The sequence below is a fragment of the Sander lucioperca genome, chromosome 16 (assembly GCF_008315115.2).
Source record: "Sander lucioperca isolate FBNREF2018 chromosome 16, SLUC_FBN_1.2, whole genome shotgun sequence".
In the NCBI taxonomy this organism is placed as follows: domain Eukaryota; kingdom Metazoa; phylum Chordata; class Actinopteri; order Perciformes; family Percidae; genus Sander; species Sander lucioperca.
The window spans coordinates 8,928,394-8,946,174 of NC_050188.1; the positions used below are offsets into that span (position 1 = coordinate 8,928,394).

General features: G+C 41.8%; 1 long non-coding RNA gene and 1 pseudogene across 1 annotated transcript; one reads left to right on the forward strand and one right to left on the reverse strand.

Moving 5' to 3' along the window:
• Positions 1–5,761: 5,761 nt before the first annotated feature.
• On the reverse strand, positions 5,762–15,225 carry LOC118493478 (annotated as a pseudogene).
• Positions 11,251–11,519, forward strand: LOC118493426. Its single transcript, XR_004895375.1, has 2 exons — positions 11,251–11,329; positions 11,373–11,519. It is a non-coding gene; the product is annotated as an uncharacterized LOC118493426 (long non-coding RNA).
• Positions 15,226–17,781: the final 2,556 nt, after the last annotated feature.

Below are 17,781 nucleotides of genomic sequence, written 5' to 3' on the forward strand. Positions count from 1 at the left end.
GCCGCTGATACGACCGAGCTGTGATGGAGGTCTGTAGCGGCTTAAACAACTAGCAGTCGCCGCTCTGTAGCACGGAGCTCCTCTTCGACGTTTGTTTCTACCGCTAGTTACTACGAAGGAGCTTGCTACAGGTATGCTACACTCAAGAGACCATGGGATGTTAATGTACGTTACTAAGCAACAGGTGAAAATAGGGGCAAGGTTGCGCAATAACGTTAAAATGATTTGAACTTTTAGCGAGGAACGAGAAGTGAATTACCTGTATGTGTGAAAACAGCTTTATCTCACGCATCCGTTTGTTTGTTGTTGAATATATAGCCCCCCCCCCCATTGAAAAAAAGGGAAAACACTCAGACCAATTTATATTTCCACAAAATTGGCATGAATAATCATAATGGTATACATGCCCCATGTGTGTGCGTGTGTGTGAGTCAAAACAAAATAAAGTTAAAACTTGTTTTGAACAATTTCTTTGTCATCTGCAGATTGATTTTAAGTAGGGGGAGAAAAAAATCGATTTAAATCTTAAATCGGATTTTTTTGGAAAAAAACGGGGATTTTATTTTTAGGTCATATCGCCCAGCCCTAGGAGAGAGAGAGAGAGAGAGAGAGAGAGAGAAGGAGGGAGGGAGAGAGAGAGAGAGACAGAAGGAGAGAGGTAGGGAGGGAGAGAGAGACAGAGAGAAACAGACAGACAGACAGAAGTGGAACACTAAAGCTGTAGACTAATGTTCATATTACTGCCTGTAGTATTCAAGCCAACTGTCTGTGAAAGGGTTGTCATGGTAACGTATGACCAGTGAAAACCCCCTTTGAAGTCTGTGATGAGATCTCTTTGATCTTTAATCAGGTTAACGACCGTGTCACCTGCTGAAACTGTCAGCTGGCCACACTGGAGCTGTTCAAAGACACATTTGTTTTGTGTTGCTTTGAGTCTGGAATAGGGGATTTTATATCCTGTACCAGACATTTTTTCAATAAATTCCAATAAATTTGTTCTTGTTATAGAAACACACACAACTGCACACACACACAGAGACACACACATACACACAGAGACACATACACAAATACAGAGAGAGAGAGAGACACACACACACACACACACACACACACACACACACACACACACACACACACACACACACACACACACACACACACACACACACTCTAAGCCTCAGTGGTTACAATACTGTGCTGTTGTGTTCCAAGGTGAACATCACTATTATGTAACAATCACCTATACAGTCCTAAGGGAATATCTATTAAATAAGATCCTTTGTTGATCTAGAAAACAGCCCCGAAATCACCATCACCAAACCCACCAGACTCCATGTAAATAATCAGTACTTTTAGCGTGTATAGAACCAGCATATTTCCACATGTAAATCGGTGAATTAAGGGTTAATTTCAACCAAACAAGAGTGGTGATTGTTGGAACAGTGGAAAGACAAACCAAGACGGCTTTTGATAGTTTTATTGTGTTTCTGTCCACTTTGAATGAAGTGTGTTTTACGATGATAAAAGAAGTGATTATTTACATGGAGTCTGGTGGGTTTGGCGAAGGCCTGTTAAAGAGCAACAAACAACAAATGCTTGTTTACATACGTCCTATCGTCATATGGTTGCTGAGAGAAGAGATGACAGGAAGGAGAGAAAGATCAACTGAAGGTTTAATGACCAAACCTGCTCTGTGTAGCCGAAGCTGAGGGTTGTAAACAGCGTCCAGTAGCTCCCGTTGTCGCTCGTTCTCCTCTTTTGAACGACAAAGTTCCTCCTCGTACTCTGCTATCGTTCTTTCAAACAGCCCAAATATCTCTTCAGCAGCCGCAGTTAGTCGCTGCTCCACCAACGCTCTCAGCATCTGGACTTTACACATTTTACCTCTTTCTCAACACAACAAAGACACTCTGCTAACACACCTTTCTGCTAGACGCCATCTTGTTCAAAAGTGTGAAGTTAGCCGCAGTAAAGACAACAACTTCCGGTGTACGTCAGTTGCTGAGCTACAAAATAAAAGTCCGGACGTGTTCAAGACTTCCTCAGAAATACACACAAAGAAGATTAATGATTAAAACACACTTTTGAAGAAAGAAAAATACTTTATCAAATGTTCAGAGCTCTGAGAAAACAAAGAACCAAATTAAAGATTAAAGATGATGGTAGTTTGTTTCCCTTTCCTTTTAATGTGTCAAAAAGAAGATACAAGTTTTGGTCTTGCAGTGTAATTTCATCTGATTTTGTTGTTTGTCTGAAGGTGAACATTAACTTCACCTTCATTAAGCAGGAAACACTGTGAATGGACCCAACCAATCAGGGTTGTTACTGTGTTCTCACTCAACAGGTGCATCTCATGGCCAGGGGCGGATTAAGGTGGTCATGTATTTAGTGCCATACATGGTCCACACGCAAATATGGTGAACTGGCATACACACACATTGAGACAGCAAACACTACAGTGTTTTCTTTACATTCCTTCAAGTGGTGGACCACAAGACAATGACCACCACACCACATAGGCAGAGGTGGAAAGTAACGAAATACATTTACTCATGTTACTGTATTGAGTAGTTTTGCTGTGTATTTTGTATTTTTCAAGTAGTTTTTAAAATCGGTATTTTAAAATGTACTTGATTACGTTTTGAGTGAAGGATTGTATTTTGCTACATTACAAATCCTATCCGTTACTGAGTAAAACAAAAAAAAAACTTGGACTAACGAAAACCAGCAATCAACAGAAGATGAATTGTACCAATATAGGCTAAAGGTAATTCCTTAATAAGTTATTTGAATGCATCCGGACAAATACAACAAAATACCTACCTTTTGTGTGCATCGGCAGATATCTAGGTAAAATTGAAATAGAAAATCAGACATAGGATACTGCAATCACGATCAAAAGTGATGGAATAAGAGGTCGCAGCAACCATGATACAGTTAAGAGGTCACACGACCATGATGTATATAGCACGCTGGGTTTGATACGTCATGAGTGAGCCTACGCACGGTGAATGATGCATGACTAACTGCCGAGGTCATCCATGACCAGAAAGGTGAGTAAACACCATAGTGATTATGAAACCAGACCTACCACCGGTTCCATGCATCACTTATCAGGATTAGCCAGACATCTGTGATTTCAGAACACAGCACTGATATAGTGCTACGTAGGAGGTTTTTAAGAGTTCTGTGCAACTGATAATATTTCAGGCCTACACATTACTTGCCTTACCAGCTATGTGATATGTGGTGAAGCGATTGCAGCCTGTTTGATAAGACAATTACTATCAATTAAAATTGTCTACAGCGAGCAACGATGACATGCGTCATTGTACACAATAAACGCAATTAGTGCTGAGAATATCTTATATTGGCCACTGAGGGGCTGCTATATAGACTTAAAACAAACAGTCTAAGGCTAGTAAACTAGCTGACGCACTCTCTTCTACCTTACACCGTTCTGTAGCCTACTGTTGAATTCACAGACTCAATAGTTGTCGTTGCGTTGATGAAAATTATAAGAAACTAGTCCATCGCCTAATCAACATATATTATAAATGGATAAAACTTAGCATTGTTGAGAGTCAGAAACTTATACCAGTTACTGCATATCCTGAAAAAGATAGAAGCAGCTTGCCTAATATGCCCTCTAAAGAAAATAAATGTGGCCTGCCTAATGTGCTCGCTTAACCTGATGCATTTATTAGAGTAAAACAATGCCCCCCGGCTGTCACTATTTATAGAAGTTACTGTTATTAAACCCCCGAGAGACAGGGGAAACACGACTGAAACCAGAGGTTAGACAGCGCCTGGAACATAGTTCACAGCAGCCCAATCCTCATTTACGGTGGGCGGCAACATGAATAAACAAAAACGCAGCCCGATGAGACAACACAACTTTGGGTGGGATGTTCCAGCTGATTTGGAATGCACCGGGTCCTCTGCCGTGATGGAACCAACTGGAGTCGCGTTCAGCGCCAGCGGCTTGTGTCGGGCGGCTGAAAGCCAGTGCTGTACAGGTCGGAGCGATTAGGCGATTAGGCGATTAGGCGCTGACGACCGAGACAACATCCCCCCGGGACTGCAGGCATGTGTGAGTTGAACTTGCTGGAACTGCATATAGTGCTGCCAGGTTGCTATCGTTTGTAGCCTGGGTGTATCCACCTGAGCAGCAGAAGAGGCTGCTTGACGGGAACGAGTGCGAGAAAAGAGTTTTTTCGTCTAAGATAGACATTAGCTGCTAGCAACATGAGACACGGGCAGTGAAAAAAATGAAGTGAACGTTTCCAGTCGCACTCTATTCTTGAAATGACAACTGACAACTGCAGAGGAGAGAACAGATTTAAGGCAGGGATGTCATGCTGTGATTGGCTTGTGAAATACATGGCTGAATCTGATTGGTTTAACTGAAAAGTGAATGCCTAGAAACAGCTGGTCAATTAGGAGAGATGTGATAACGTTATTGAAGTCTCCCCGAAAGAACTTCATTTTTTGGCCAAAACGACCGGCGACACCACAGTCGGCCGTTGTTGCTACTAGTACCTGGCCGTCGGCTTGGTGTGTCAGGGCCTTTATGGGGGCTGCCATCTTCCTCTATTCCGACGCATCGACACAAGTTATGCAAATCAACGTATTTTTGTAATCTATGACGTTGATGAATCGTCCCAGCCCTGATATTTTGTTATACTTAAACAAAGCTGCCACTTCAGTACCTCATATTTTAGATAATTCCGTTCCCTGTCCCTGTAAAACTCAACAAAATCAGCACTATTTCCATTAAATTCAAAACTTACTCCAACGTATTTCTATTGTCACACAATTTAAGCAATTGGGGGTTAGTCTCGCTTTGCCAGACCTTCCTCCACAGCACTGCGGAGGAAGGTCTAACTAGTCCACACAGCATTCCAGCATTCCAGCATTCCAGCTCATTAATTAGTATTGCTAATAACAACTTCCAGGACATCTATAATCTATAATTTAATTGAACCTGATCTGATCGATGGTCTTACTTCCCAAAATCACTACAAGTTCAGGTGTCATTAGTTAAGATGGACATCCTACCACAAATTATCTTCTTCTCCATGTTACCTTTTCCACCTCCAACTGATTACTGGGATACAATGTATTTTGGGTGGGAAAACAACCGTGCATAAAGCTGACAACTCTCCAACATCACAAATCAGAGAGTGGACTTTTAATTCATAATTTTAAACATGGTCATTATTTTGGACATTTGCCTTGAGATCATTATCAGATTGACTTAATCCTGACTCTGTTACTTGTTGGAAACCTATAGAGTGTACTTTAGTGACGCCGGGTCACTTTATTTCATCCTGGAGGGTACTCAGCATGTCCTGGTGACCACACCAGTCATATCAAACTATTATATTTCTTTACTTTATTAGCTTTACCAGGGCCTAATTAGTGGCATAGGAGACACTATACATGTCAAAAGACCTTAATCATGTTGGTGTCACTGATCATATTACCTTGGAACATAGCAATGCACAAGTGAGTTTTTATAGTTTTACAAAGATCATAATATGTCCATCTCAGCTTTGCTCCAAAGAGAAAACTCCTCCTCTCCCTGACAGGAAACACCTTGCTAGACTAACTTCCCTATGCTACCTCCCTCACATCTCCCTTGTTTAAACTAAAGATAGCTTTCAACCTGCACTTCCTGTCTCCCTGACTCAGAGAGAAAAGTCTCCTCTCTGAGACTGCTGGGCCTAAATTGTGCTTAAACATGATATACAACATTAAAACATGAACCCAATGTGTATTGAATAAACTCCCATATTGATACATGATTAATAGTGAATCTTGCTAAACATACGTTACTTAGAAAGAAGTGAATATATGTGTGGGCCCTATAAAATATCAGGTGGTTACATTTGTCTGATTTCTTGATTATATGACAGACATTACAAGACAAAACAATATCTAATAAAATATTTAAAATAAGAGTGTACTTTTTCCTACCACACAATATAATGTCTTCTATCTAGATGTTGATACATAAAGATCTTTGTTTGATACTTGAGAAGTTTTGCTTGGACTTAAAGGCACAAACGTTATTCCATGTCACCAGTCTCAGGATCAGAAGAGTCTCCAGTCTGGTCTTCAGTCTCTGGTTGTAAAAGTAGATGTGAGTTCCTGGCTGGTTCTGGTCCTCCACAGTCCTCTCCATCAGCTTCTGTTTCCATCTGACCAACACATTTATGTCTTTTGACATCAGAACGCCAGGCAAATCTTTTGTTACAAACACTGCAGCTGAATCTTTTCTCTCCTGTGTGGACTACGGCCATGTGTGACCGTAAACCTCCACTCTGTGTAAAAGATTTCTTACAAACTGAGCAGCTGAAAGGTTTCTCTCCAGTATGAGTCATCATGTGGTTCTTCAGGCTTCCACGTTCAGTGAAAGCTTTACCACACTCAGAGCAACTAAAAGGTTTTTCTCCTGTGTGGATTCTATTGTGTTTCTGTAAATTTCCACTCTTTGTAAAAGATTTATTACAAACACTGCATCTGAAAGGGTTTTCTTCTGTGTGGATTATCATGTGTTTGACCTGTAAAAGTTTTCCCTGCTCTGTGTAAAAGATTTATTACAAACTGAGCAGCTAAAAGGCTTCTCTCCTGTGTGAGTTCTCATGTGTCTCTTCAGATGTGACTTGAGGCCAAATCTTTTCCCACACTCAGAGCAGCTGAATGTTTTCTTACATCTTGAATCATGTTTCAGAGAGTTTAAAGCTGACTGAGGTTCTCTGGTCTCCTTCCAATCAGCACTGTCATCAGCCTCAGGTTCAGAAGAGTCTCCAGTCTGGTCTTCAGTATCTGGTTGTAAAAGTGGATGTGAGTTCCTGGCTGGTTCTGGTCCTCCACAGTCCTCTCCATCAGCTTCTGTTTCCATGTGTTGAGTTTGTCTCTGATGAAGCTGTGAGGACTGAGCTTCCTCTTCATCATCTTCACTCTTCACAGGGACAGGAGTGAATGGGAACTTGGTGATATCAGCCTCCTCCAGCCCTTGAAGCTGCTCTCCCTCCTGAATGCTACACAGTTCCTCCTGTTCCTCTTTAATGTGTGGGGGGGACAATGGCTCCTGCTGGTCCACATTGGAGCTACACTCCTGCTGCTCAGGAGGAACCTCTTCGTTAACTACCAACAGCTGCTGAACATCTGAAGGAAACACAAATTGAGGAAAACTGGGACGTCAGACAAAACCAAGACAACTGCACCATTCAACAACTTGCCTCCATTTAGGAACAATCACAACCCCTGACATTTTCATAACTCACAGTGTAACTGACAGTGGTGAGAACAAGATTTAAACTTAACAGGAAGGTCTGGAGGTCATTAAAAGCGGACTGTAACCTGGAGAAGGTCTGGCTGGTTTGTGGGGAACAGAATGCTATCATCTTCATAAAAGTGAGCATTACAACACTGAGCCGGAACATATATATGATTTCAGGGGATCTAAAATTGAACTGTTACGATCAATCAACCATCAACCTAGGGTTACATCGCCGCGGCCGCCAGCTTCATGGTGTTTATGTCTTTCAAAGAGAACTTAACTATATTTGTGACTGGGACTTCATGAAGGGATGCATAGATTCTGGTCTGTTTTCTCCACGAGTGGGCTCTGCAAATCTCAAGAAAAAAAGTAGGCCAATTGGGTAGAATGCATCAGGTTTTGTTAATCCACACTCCCTAAATGGTTCCCTACTCCTGCTGACGTGAAGATGGAGGTGCTGAGGGCTCACCGTATAGGGCCAGAGCGCAGTACAGGTGGGTACCCGAACATTGATCTGCAAGAAGCTACGGTACACAGACAGTGAGCAGATCTGAAGGCAGCCAGAGCCTCTCAGCTTGAGGTGAACGGCAGAGAAGATATTCAAATTTATTCAAACCTCTGTTTTTTTTGTTTGTATGATACCACGTGAAAAAAGCGACCACTGGCTGGTCCCGTGACGCCGGGTACTGAGCACCGGGAGGTTACAGTCCTCTTAGAGGCCGTTACATTTAAGTTTAGTCGACAAAAGGTGAGTGTCATGCAGCGAAGACAGTTAAGTTTAGACACCAATACAACTTGTTAAAAACGACCGATAAGTCGACTAATCCACTTAGACGGGGAAGCCCTAGACTTCTGCAGTGTTTCCCCTTCCCCTAAAAGCATGTTAACTAAACAGGTCCACATTGTTCCTACCTTTCTCTTCATCACCTTCACTCTTCACAGGGACAGAAGTGAATGGGAACTTGGTATCAGCCTCCTCCAGCCCTTGAAGCAGCTCTCCCTCCTGACTGCTCCACAGTTCCTCCTGTTCCTCTTTAATGTGTGGGGGGGGCTCTGGCTCCTGCTGGTCCACACTGGAGCTACACTCCTGCTGCTCAGGGGGAACCTCTTCTTTAACCACCAACAGCTGCTCAACATCTGCAGGAAACAGGGAAACACACAATGAGGAGAACTGGGACTATATGCTTCTGCATACTAACTTCCAGAGAGCTCAAGCTGTAAAGACCATGGATGTATTACAGTTTTTGCCCATTGCTTACACACTAAAAACCAATGCTTAGACCAAAGCCTCAATACCTAAACATCTTGTAGCATACCTTAAACACAGTGTAACCATAGCTTAAACACATTGTCAACTTTGCACTTTGTTTGCAATTCTGTAACACACTTATTGTGAAACACTACACACGTTTTCTTACATTAGACACTTTGTTCAAAAACGAAATCTCCTGTTATCATTGGGAAAACACTGTTCAAAATGCAAAACTCATCTGGCAATTGTAGGCACTTACATACAGACCTGAAAACACTTCACAGAAAACAGAACACCAATCGGTCTGAGCCTTAGCACTACAAACAGGCCTCAGGTAAGCCATTCTGAGAACTTTGCAGCATGTCAGATTAAGAGGAGGACAGAGAGAGGAGTCGGACGTGGAAGAGACATCGACTGTGATGTTGACGAGGTCTTGTGGCCAGATCACAACAGAAGGCGGGATCCATAAGCCCCCCCAGCCCCCCACCACACACGCACACACACACACACACACACACACACACACACACACACACACACACACACACACACACACACAAACAAACAAACAAACAAGTATCAAGTATCCCAATAGCAATTTATCCAGTAATTGTTTTTGTTTTTTTACTTTTGTTTTGTTGCTAAATTTGATGATTTGTGATTCTATTTCTCTTTATTTCTGTAAAAATGTTTGTTCTTTGGAAAAACTCTTGTTTGATTACTGCAGAAATTCTACTTCTGAGTTTCACAGAAGACTGAGTCTGAGAATACGACAATAAAAATAGAAACATAAAGACTGCAGTGTTTTCTATAAAGCCCATCAGTGTGTTGCTGGTGATATGAAAGAGAAATTCAAATGGTGCTTGTGTGTATGGTTTTTTTGCAAGAATTTCATTTTTAGAAAGGAGTGTTAAGTTTTGATTGCAGTGTTTCATTGTGTCATAGATGTGAGTTGTTAATCTCCAAGTGTTATGTCTGATTGGCTTGTGTGTAGAGTTTTGACATAATGAGCCAAATTCTGCAAAAAGTGTGTAAGCAATAGGCAAAAACTGTAAGATAACGGGATACGGTGTATGACGCAAAGCTCCGTTCATTCTAGCTACCGCTGAAGATAGCTAGCCCTGGCAGTTTGGGAACAGAGATGTTTAAAACATTGCATCCACGTTACAGGCATTACAGCATACAGCGCTGGGATGTATCATTAGATAATACAAATGATGAATTACAGCCATTATATCCATTTTACAGCTATAGGATCTCAGGAGAACCGTCATGAGACTGCAGTGCAGGGCGACATGGGAGCAGTCCCGTGGGTCTGCTCGCATTCTATATGCCTAATGTGAATGTGTAATAATTCTGGATTTGGCTATTAGTGCAATTTAAAGAACACGGACCATTTAAGTGTTCGGACTGTTAAGTTGATGTACCCCCAAATGAATTATCCGCTGACATATAGAGGTTTCTTTTTTGCCATGTAAAATCTATGGGAAATGTCTTTCCGGGCCAGCTGGTTGTCAGACCTTGCAAGTCCACCGTTGGCCCCTAAGCCAATGGTTGCTTTAAGACATGGCGCTGTTCCTGGGGGCTTGGTAAAGACTGACAATTACACCTAAGGCTTATCTTATTCTTATTTCATTGTTTGGTAAATAACTGGTTTGAATCCTACTTAAAGAACAAGGACTACTTTGTGTCTATGGATAAACATCTGAGCGGACAAATATGAAATGTGGAGTTCTCCAAGGCTCCATTCTGGGGCCTCTTCTGTTTAACATCTACATGCTTCCACTGGCTCAGATTATGGACACCAACAAAAAAAAGTTACCATATTATGCAGACACACATTTACATAACCACATCACCAGGGGACTATGGTTCAATACAAACACTGAGAAAGTGCATTGAACAAATCAACGATTAGCCCCCAGGGTTCAACAACAGTTTTTTTTTTTTCTTGTCCGGTTGGGCAAGTGAAAAGTTTTTACTTGCCCCAACAAAAAAAACATTTGAAAACAAGTTTGAAAAACCCGTCAAAAGGGTCAAAAATGTAAAAAAGAAAACACCAGTGGGGGTCAGTGGAGAGGGCTGAGGGGGTGCAGTTGGTTGTGGGATGTCAGAGTAGGAGCGGGTGAGGGGTGTGAGTGTGGGCTTATCCGTCCTGCAGTAAAACACTTTCAAATTCTGGGACAAACCAAAGACCAATCGGTTGGTAAAAGATTTGGGAGAATTTCAGTTGACTGATATTTTTTTTGGTTGAATACAGCCCTTATGTACAGAGAATGTACTTAAACAGAGTCAGATTCATTGTACGTGTTTAGATACTTGACCATTAAATAAGCCTCTAACAATTACTAAAAAATTGTCTAACAGCAATTGTTTTTAGGTAATCACGATTTTTTTGTTTAACCGCAATTAAAGCAGTTCCTCCTCATTCCCTCCGAGAACGTCTCCCGAGCTGCGTCAGGAGGCTCTCTTCCCAGCGAGCTTCGACACAGTTTACAGACCCAGTGACGCATATTGTCACTGGACAACTAACAACAATCGCCATTTTGTTATGTACCCATCAAATGACCACGGCAAACAGTCCAATGGCCTTTCTATCCATTTTATTTCTATGCGAGGACACCATGAAGACTCCAGAGACTGTTGACGTTCACTCCATGCGGATTTATTTGTTACATTTTAACAAACAAACCAAACTGCCCGGGACCAACGGCGATAGTCAGTCGAATAGACAACTGAATCTAAGTTTCATACGACTCTCTTCTTATACAGAGTTTTGGGCGGTGTCAGTTGGACACATTCACGCCTACAGTTACCTCATGTTAGTTACATCTTTAGATGGACCTGAACTGGTGATATTTTTACTTCTAACAGTCCTCTCATCTTCCTTTTCTTAAGTACACCTAGGTCGTTGTGACCCAGACAATAACTACTAACATACATGCTAGTCAACAGATGGTTTACTTCAAATGACTTCACTTTATTTCATCTGGAGGGTACTCAGCATGTCCTGGTGTACCACACCGGTCATATCAAACCAGTATATTTCTTTACTTTATTAGCTTTACCATGGCCTAATTAGTGGCATAGGAGACACTATACATGTCAAAAGACCTTAATCATTTTGGTGTGACTGATCATATTAATATTGAAACATAACAATGCACAAGTGAGTTTTTATAGTTTTATACAGACCATAATATGTCCATCTCAGCTTAGCTTCAAAGAGAAAACTCCTCCTCTCCCTGACAGGAAACACCTTGCTAGGATAACTTCCCTCTGCTACCTCCCTCACATCTCCCTTGTTTAAACTAAAGATAGCTTTCAACCTGCACTTCCTGTCTCCCTGACACAGAGAGAAAAGTCTCCTCTCAGAGACTGATGGGTCTAAATTTTGCTTAAACATGATACATAAAATGAAAACATGAACCCAATGTGTATTGAATAAACTCCCATATTGATACATGATTAATAGTGAATCTTGTTAAACACACGTTACTTAGAAAGAAGTGAATATATGTGTGGGCCCTATAAAATATCAGGTGGTTACATTTGTCTGATTTCTTGATTATAATTGATTATATGACAGACATCACAAGACAAAATAATATCTAATAACATATTTAAAATAAGAGTGTACTTGTTCCTACCACACAATATAATGACTTCTATCTAGATGTTGATACATAAAGATTTTTGTTTGATATTTGAGAAGTTTTGCTTGGACTTAAATGCACAAACATTATTCCATGTCACCAGTCTCAGGATCAGAAGAGTCTCCAGTCTGGTCTTCAGTCTCTGGTTGTAAAAGTGGATGTGAGTTCCTGTCTGGTTCTGGTCCTCCACAGTCCTCTCCATCAGCTTCTGTTTCCATCTGACCAACACATTTATGTGTTTTGACATGAGAACGCCGGGAAAATCTTTTGTTACAAACACTGCAGCTGAATCTTCTATCTCCTGTGTGGACTGCCATGTGTGACCGTAAATTTCCTCTCTGTGTAAAAGATGTATTACAAACTGAGCAGCTGAAAGGTTTTTCTCCTGTGTGGATTCTCTTGTGCATCTTTAAAGCTCCACTGTATTTAAAAGATTTCTTACAGACTGAGCAGCTGAAAGGTTTTTCTCCAGAATGAGTCGTCATGTGTGTCTTCAGGGTTCCACGTTCAGTGAAAGCTTTACCACACTCAGAGCAGCTGAAAGGTTTTTCTCCTGTGTGGATTCTCATGTGTTTCTGTAAACTTCCACTCTGTGTAAAAGATGTATTACAAACTGAGCAGCTAAAAGGCTTCTCGCCTGTGTGGATTCTCATGTGTTGTTGTAAATAATCACTCTGTGTAAAAGTTTTCTTACAAACTGAGCAGCTAAAAGGTTTTTCTCCTGTATGAGTTCTCATGTGTCTCTTCAGATTTCCGTTTTGGCCAAATCTTCTCCCACACTCAGAGCAGCTGAATGTTTTCTTACATGTTGAATCATGTTTCAGAGAGTTTAAAGCTGACTGAGGTTCTCTGGTCTCCTTCCAATCAGCACTGTCATCAGTCTCAGGATCAGAAGAGTCTCCAGTCTGGTCTTCAGTCTCTGGTTGTAAAAGTGGATGTGAGTTCCTGGCTGGTTCTGGTCCTCCACAGTCCTCTCCATCAGCTTCTGTTTCCATGTGTTGAGTTTGTCTCTGATGAAGCTGTGAGGACTGAGCTTCCTCTTCATCATCTTCACTCTTCACAGGGACAGGAGTGAATGGGAACTTGGTGATATCAGCCTCCTCCAGCCCTTGAAGCTGCTCTCCCTCCTGACTGCTCCACAGTTCCTCCTGTTCCTCTTTAATGTGTGGGGGGGGCTCTGGCTCCTCCTGGTCCACACTGGAGCTACACTCCTGCTGCTCAGGAGGAACCTCTTCTTTAACCACCAACAGCTGCTGAACATCTGCAGGAAACACATACAGAGAAATGTTGTGGAACTGTATCTTATCAGCTGGATTGTGATTGTTATAAAGAAATAGTGGTTGTTCAGTCAGTTCCTTAGGTTACATCTACACTACTAGTTTTCATTTTCAGCCTTGGGAAACTGTTGGAAAAGCTGTTGACTGACATATTAGTGCCCTCTTGTCGTGAAATAATGCAACTGCGCTGTTGAGCACAAAGTGGCGCCGTTGGTAATGAAGAGGCATAACAAGAGACACGTCAGAATAACAGAGTGTGAAGTGGACTTTACTGCCTTCAAATGGTTCAAGTTGTGTGTGTCTCTGATGAACTGTGACTAAAACCATCATTTGTGTCTGATCTGGACATTATTTGAGTCTTTCACTGTGTTTTAGAGAGACTTTTGTTGATGCAGAGCTAATCTAATCACCATGTGGCTTCCTCATGCTAATTCTAGTTTAGCTGTACCTTTCTTGTTCTAGTAAGACTGTTGTATTTGGACAATGTTGACATTATGCTATGCAAATGACATGGATGTCTGTTTTTATTGCATCTTAATGGGACAATCAGTGTTATTTCTTTCCCCAAGCAGTACATCCCTATATGTAACCATCACCTATACAGTCCTAAGTGAAAACCTATTCAATATTTGGTCCTTCGAGCCAGAAGTGAAGTTGTCCCTGGATCTCAGGATGAAGCCTAGTTTCACATACAGTGGGGCCTTACCAGAATCAACCAATCCTTAGAGACTATGAAATGAGTTTTGTCGGCCACAGGCAAGCCATTACAACTCCTAGCTATCTGCACACAGCACAGTATGCAACAAAGATATAAGAGGACCACCAAGTAAACCATCAGCATTGTCCGCCCAGTCATTCTGTTCCTCTAAACCATTAAGTCAGACATGATGGGATTTACCTTTGATGAAAGGGCCCTTACCCCTGATGAGACTAGGGCACCTGATACTCACCCTATTGTTGAGCAACAGCCTGTAGGAGCTGGGGGGGGGGGGGGCTGAATTACCAAACCCATTAATCCAATAATTCACCTTACCATCTACCTTGGAAAACATCGTCAGCTGCTCATTTGCCAGTGTGGACTTCCCCCTGCAACCGGGGAGTCAGGGAGAGACTATTGCTTATCTCAGCCTGCAGAGCCCCCACCCCCACAGGTATTAACTCTTCCTTTCACACAGCATGTGCAGCTTAGGACCACCAGGAGGGCCGGAGGCCATCAGAACACGGCTGGGAGGGACACTTCAAAGGCTGGCAAAGATGCTTGAGGCACAATTACTGTCTCAGTAATGCCTCTTTACATCTCTCAGCACCTTGTCAGTTGAGTTGCAGAAAAATGTTGGGAAGGTTTGCAAGTTGACACTCTGCCTTATGAAAGTAAAAAGGAGGTGACAAGGTCAAAGGAAAGGAAGGCAGCAATACACCTACATTAAGCCAGGACCGAGGGAGTGACCCTAAAAGGGGTGCAAATGTATACCACACCACTGCTAAGGAGAAAGGATATTGCGTTATTCAAGGCCTTTTTAAGTGGCCATATTATGCTCATTTTCAGGTTCATAATTGTAATTTGAGATTGTATCAGAATAGGTTTACATGGTTTAACCTCTCTAGGTTCATTGTACCGTGGACGGCAGACTTTGTCGCTGTGGTGTCGCTGTAACCTCCACTCATAAATGTTTTTATAACTTTAAAGCATTAAATCTTCAAAATATACAGCCATGCGAGACAAGAATTGAAAGCTTACCCTCTCATGCTTCAATTAAGCACACACACAAAGCATAAGATGATTTATAGCAGTTATACAACTGTTATAAAGTTAAAGAAAATAAAGCAATATCGACGTAAACTGCGCAGCTGTTGTCTAGAGTCGAGAGTGCATCCATACCTTTTTCCTTGTCCCTTTAGCCACAGCGGGGATATTTTGCCCAAAACTTTTTCTTTCATAAATCCCCAAGAGTCCAAGGAAATGGAATATCCAAGCCATTACATCCAAAACTAACTGTTCGCCTCACAATCTTGAAGTTTCTGGCGGAATCACAACGGAAAAACGCTAAACATGTTTTTCATTTCCGCATTTGTATCACGACTCGCTTCTCACCCGAGGCTTCTACATGCTCGATGTGGGCGTCACTGTATTCTCTAAGGTCTAAGGTTTCCATAGATATCTTGTTTGAGCCAATACGTTCAGTTTAGCATTTGATAACCCTATGGGAAGCCGATGATCCCTCTGACGCAATGTCAGGCTCAAGTGCGGCTGATCGACATTTGCTCGGACCAGTTAGACTCCCATGTTAAGAGACCCTAAAATCCTCCTAGCCAATGAGCAGACGAGTCAATAGACACCAAACTTGACACTGAAATTTTAAACCTGTGATGGCTGTAGCTGTGTCAAAGCAAAAACAGGGCCTCCTATAAGCATATCACACCCTGTGCAATTTATAATTACTTATTTCTATATATTTATGTAAAAAGTTATTTCAAGTTTATGTATGATTGATGTGGGTGTGTGTGTGTGTGTGTGTGTGTGTGTGGTTGTGTTTGTGTATTTGAGAAGTGTTTTATTTTGCACTTTATTGGCTTTTTTCTTTGCACTTTTCAAATTGAAATAAATATAATATAAAACAAATCATATAAAATCCAATCCAATTTTTGAGTCTTTTGGTTTCTGGATTTTTTCTGTAGTAAGCTAAGACATGTGGCTATGACATTGTGTTGTCTGTATCTCACCAGATGTGTTTACAGCAGTGTATTCTAATCATTTTACAGATGTATGACTTGGACGGAAATAAAACCCCTCCATTCTAGTCTCTGTAACTCTGTGTCAGTAAGACCTAGAATCACCCTGACACTTGGAACAAAAACTTGAGTGTTCCCTTTCCAATGATGTCAGGCACACCCCTCAGTGTCAAAGTATATGGGAGCTGTACCACTTTTAATTTGGATATGACGTTTAGATCAAAAAGCATGGAATTTCAGTTTTGCGATATGCCTTATACTTTTGGCTTGATGAGCTTCCAAATGACAAGAGTTCCACATCTGCCTCCATTCACGGCCATGGTAAATGTCCTCCACATTTCCCAGCGAAACGCAGAGTGAACCACTTTTTTTAAATCGCTGATATGCCCACATTTTTAAGTTTATCAACATAAATTTTACATGAATACGTTCACAAAGGTCTTGTGGTTCTCACGATTACATCATTTCACCGATAGCCCTTATCGTTTTAGCAGTCTGGGGCTTTATTTGAGAGCTTGCTCTGTGTCTTTGAACAGCTCCAGTGTGGCCAGCTGACAGTTTCAGCAGGTGACACGGTCGTTAACCTGATTAAAGATCAAAGAGATCTCATCACAGACTTCAAAGGGGGTTTTCACTGGTCATACGTTACCATGACAACCCTTTCACAGACAGTTGACTTGAATACTACAGGCAGTAATATGAACATTAGTCTACAGCTTTAGTGTTCCACTTCTGTCTGACTGTCTCTGTCCGTCTGTCTGTCTGTTTGTTTTTGTTTCTCTCTGTCTGTCTCTGTCTCTCTCTTTCTATTCCTCTCTCTCTCTGTCTGTCTATTCAGACACACACACACACACACACACACACACACACACACACACACACACACACAGACACACACACACACACACACACACATACGCACACATACACACACACACATACACACAAACACACACAAATGCAGACACACACACACACACATACACCCAGCAACACACATATGCAGAAACACACACGCAAACACACACACACACATGCACACACACATGCAAACACAGAAACACACACGCACACACACATATGCAGACACACACACACACACACACACACACACACACACACACACACACACAGAAACATACGCACACATACTGGTCATATGTTACCATGACAACCCTTTCACAGACAGTCAACTTGAATACTACAGGCAGTAATATGAACATTAGTCTACAGCTTTAGTGTTCCACTTCTGTCTGACTGTCTCTGTCTCTCTTTGTCTGTCTCTGTCTGTCTCTCTGTCTGTCTCTGTCTCTCTCTGTCTGTCGCTGTCTCTCTCTCTCTCTCTGTTTCTCCCTGCCTCTGTCTGTCTCTGTTTCTCCCTGTCTCTGTCTCTCTCTGTCTCTCTGTCAGTCTGTTTGTTTCTCTCTGTCTGTCTGTCTGTCTGTCTGTCTCTGTCTGTTTCTGTTTCTCCCTGTCTCTGTCTCTCTCTGTCTCTCTGTCTGTCTGTTTGTTTCTCTCTGTCTGTCTGTCTCTGTCTGTTTCTGTTTCTCCCTGTCTCTGTCTCTGTCTCTG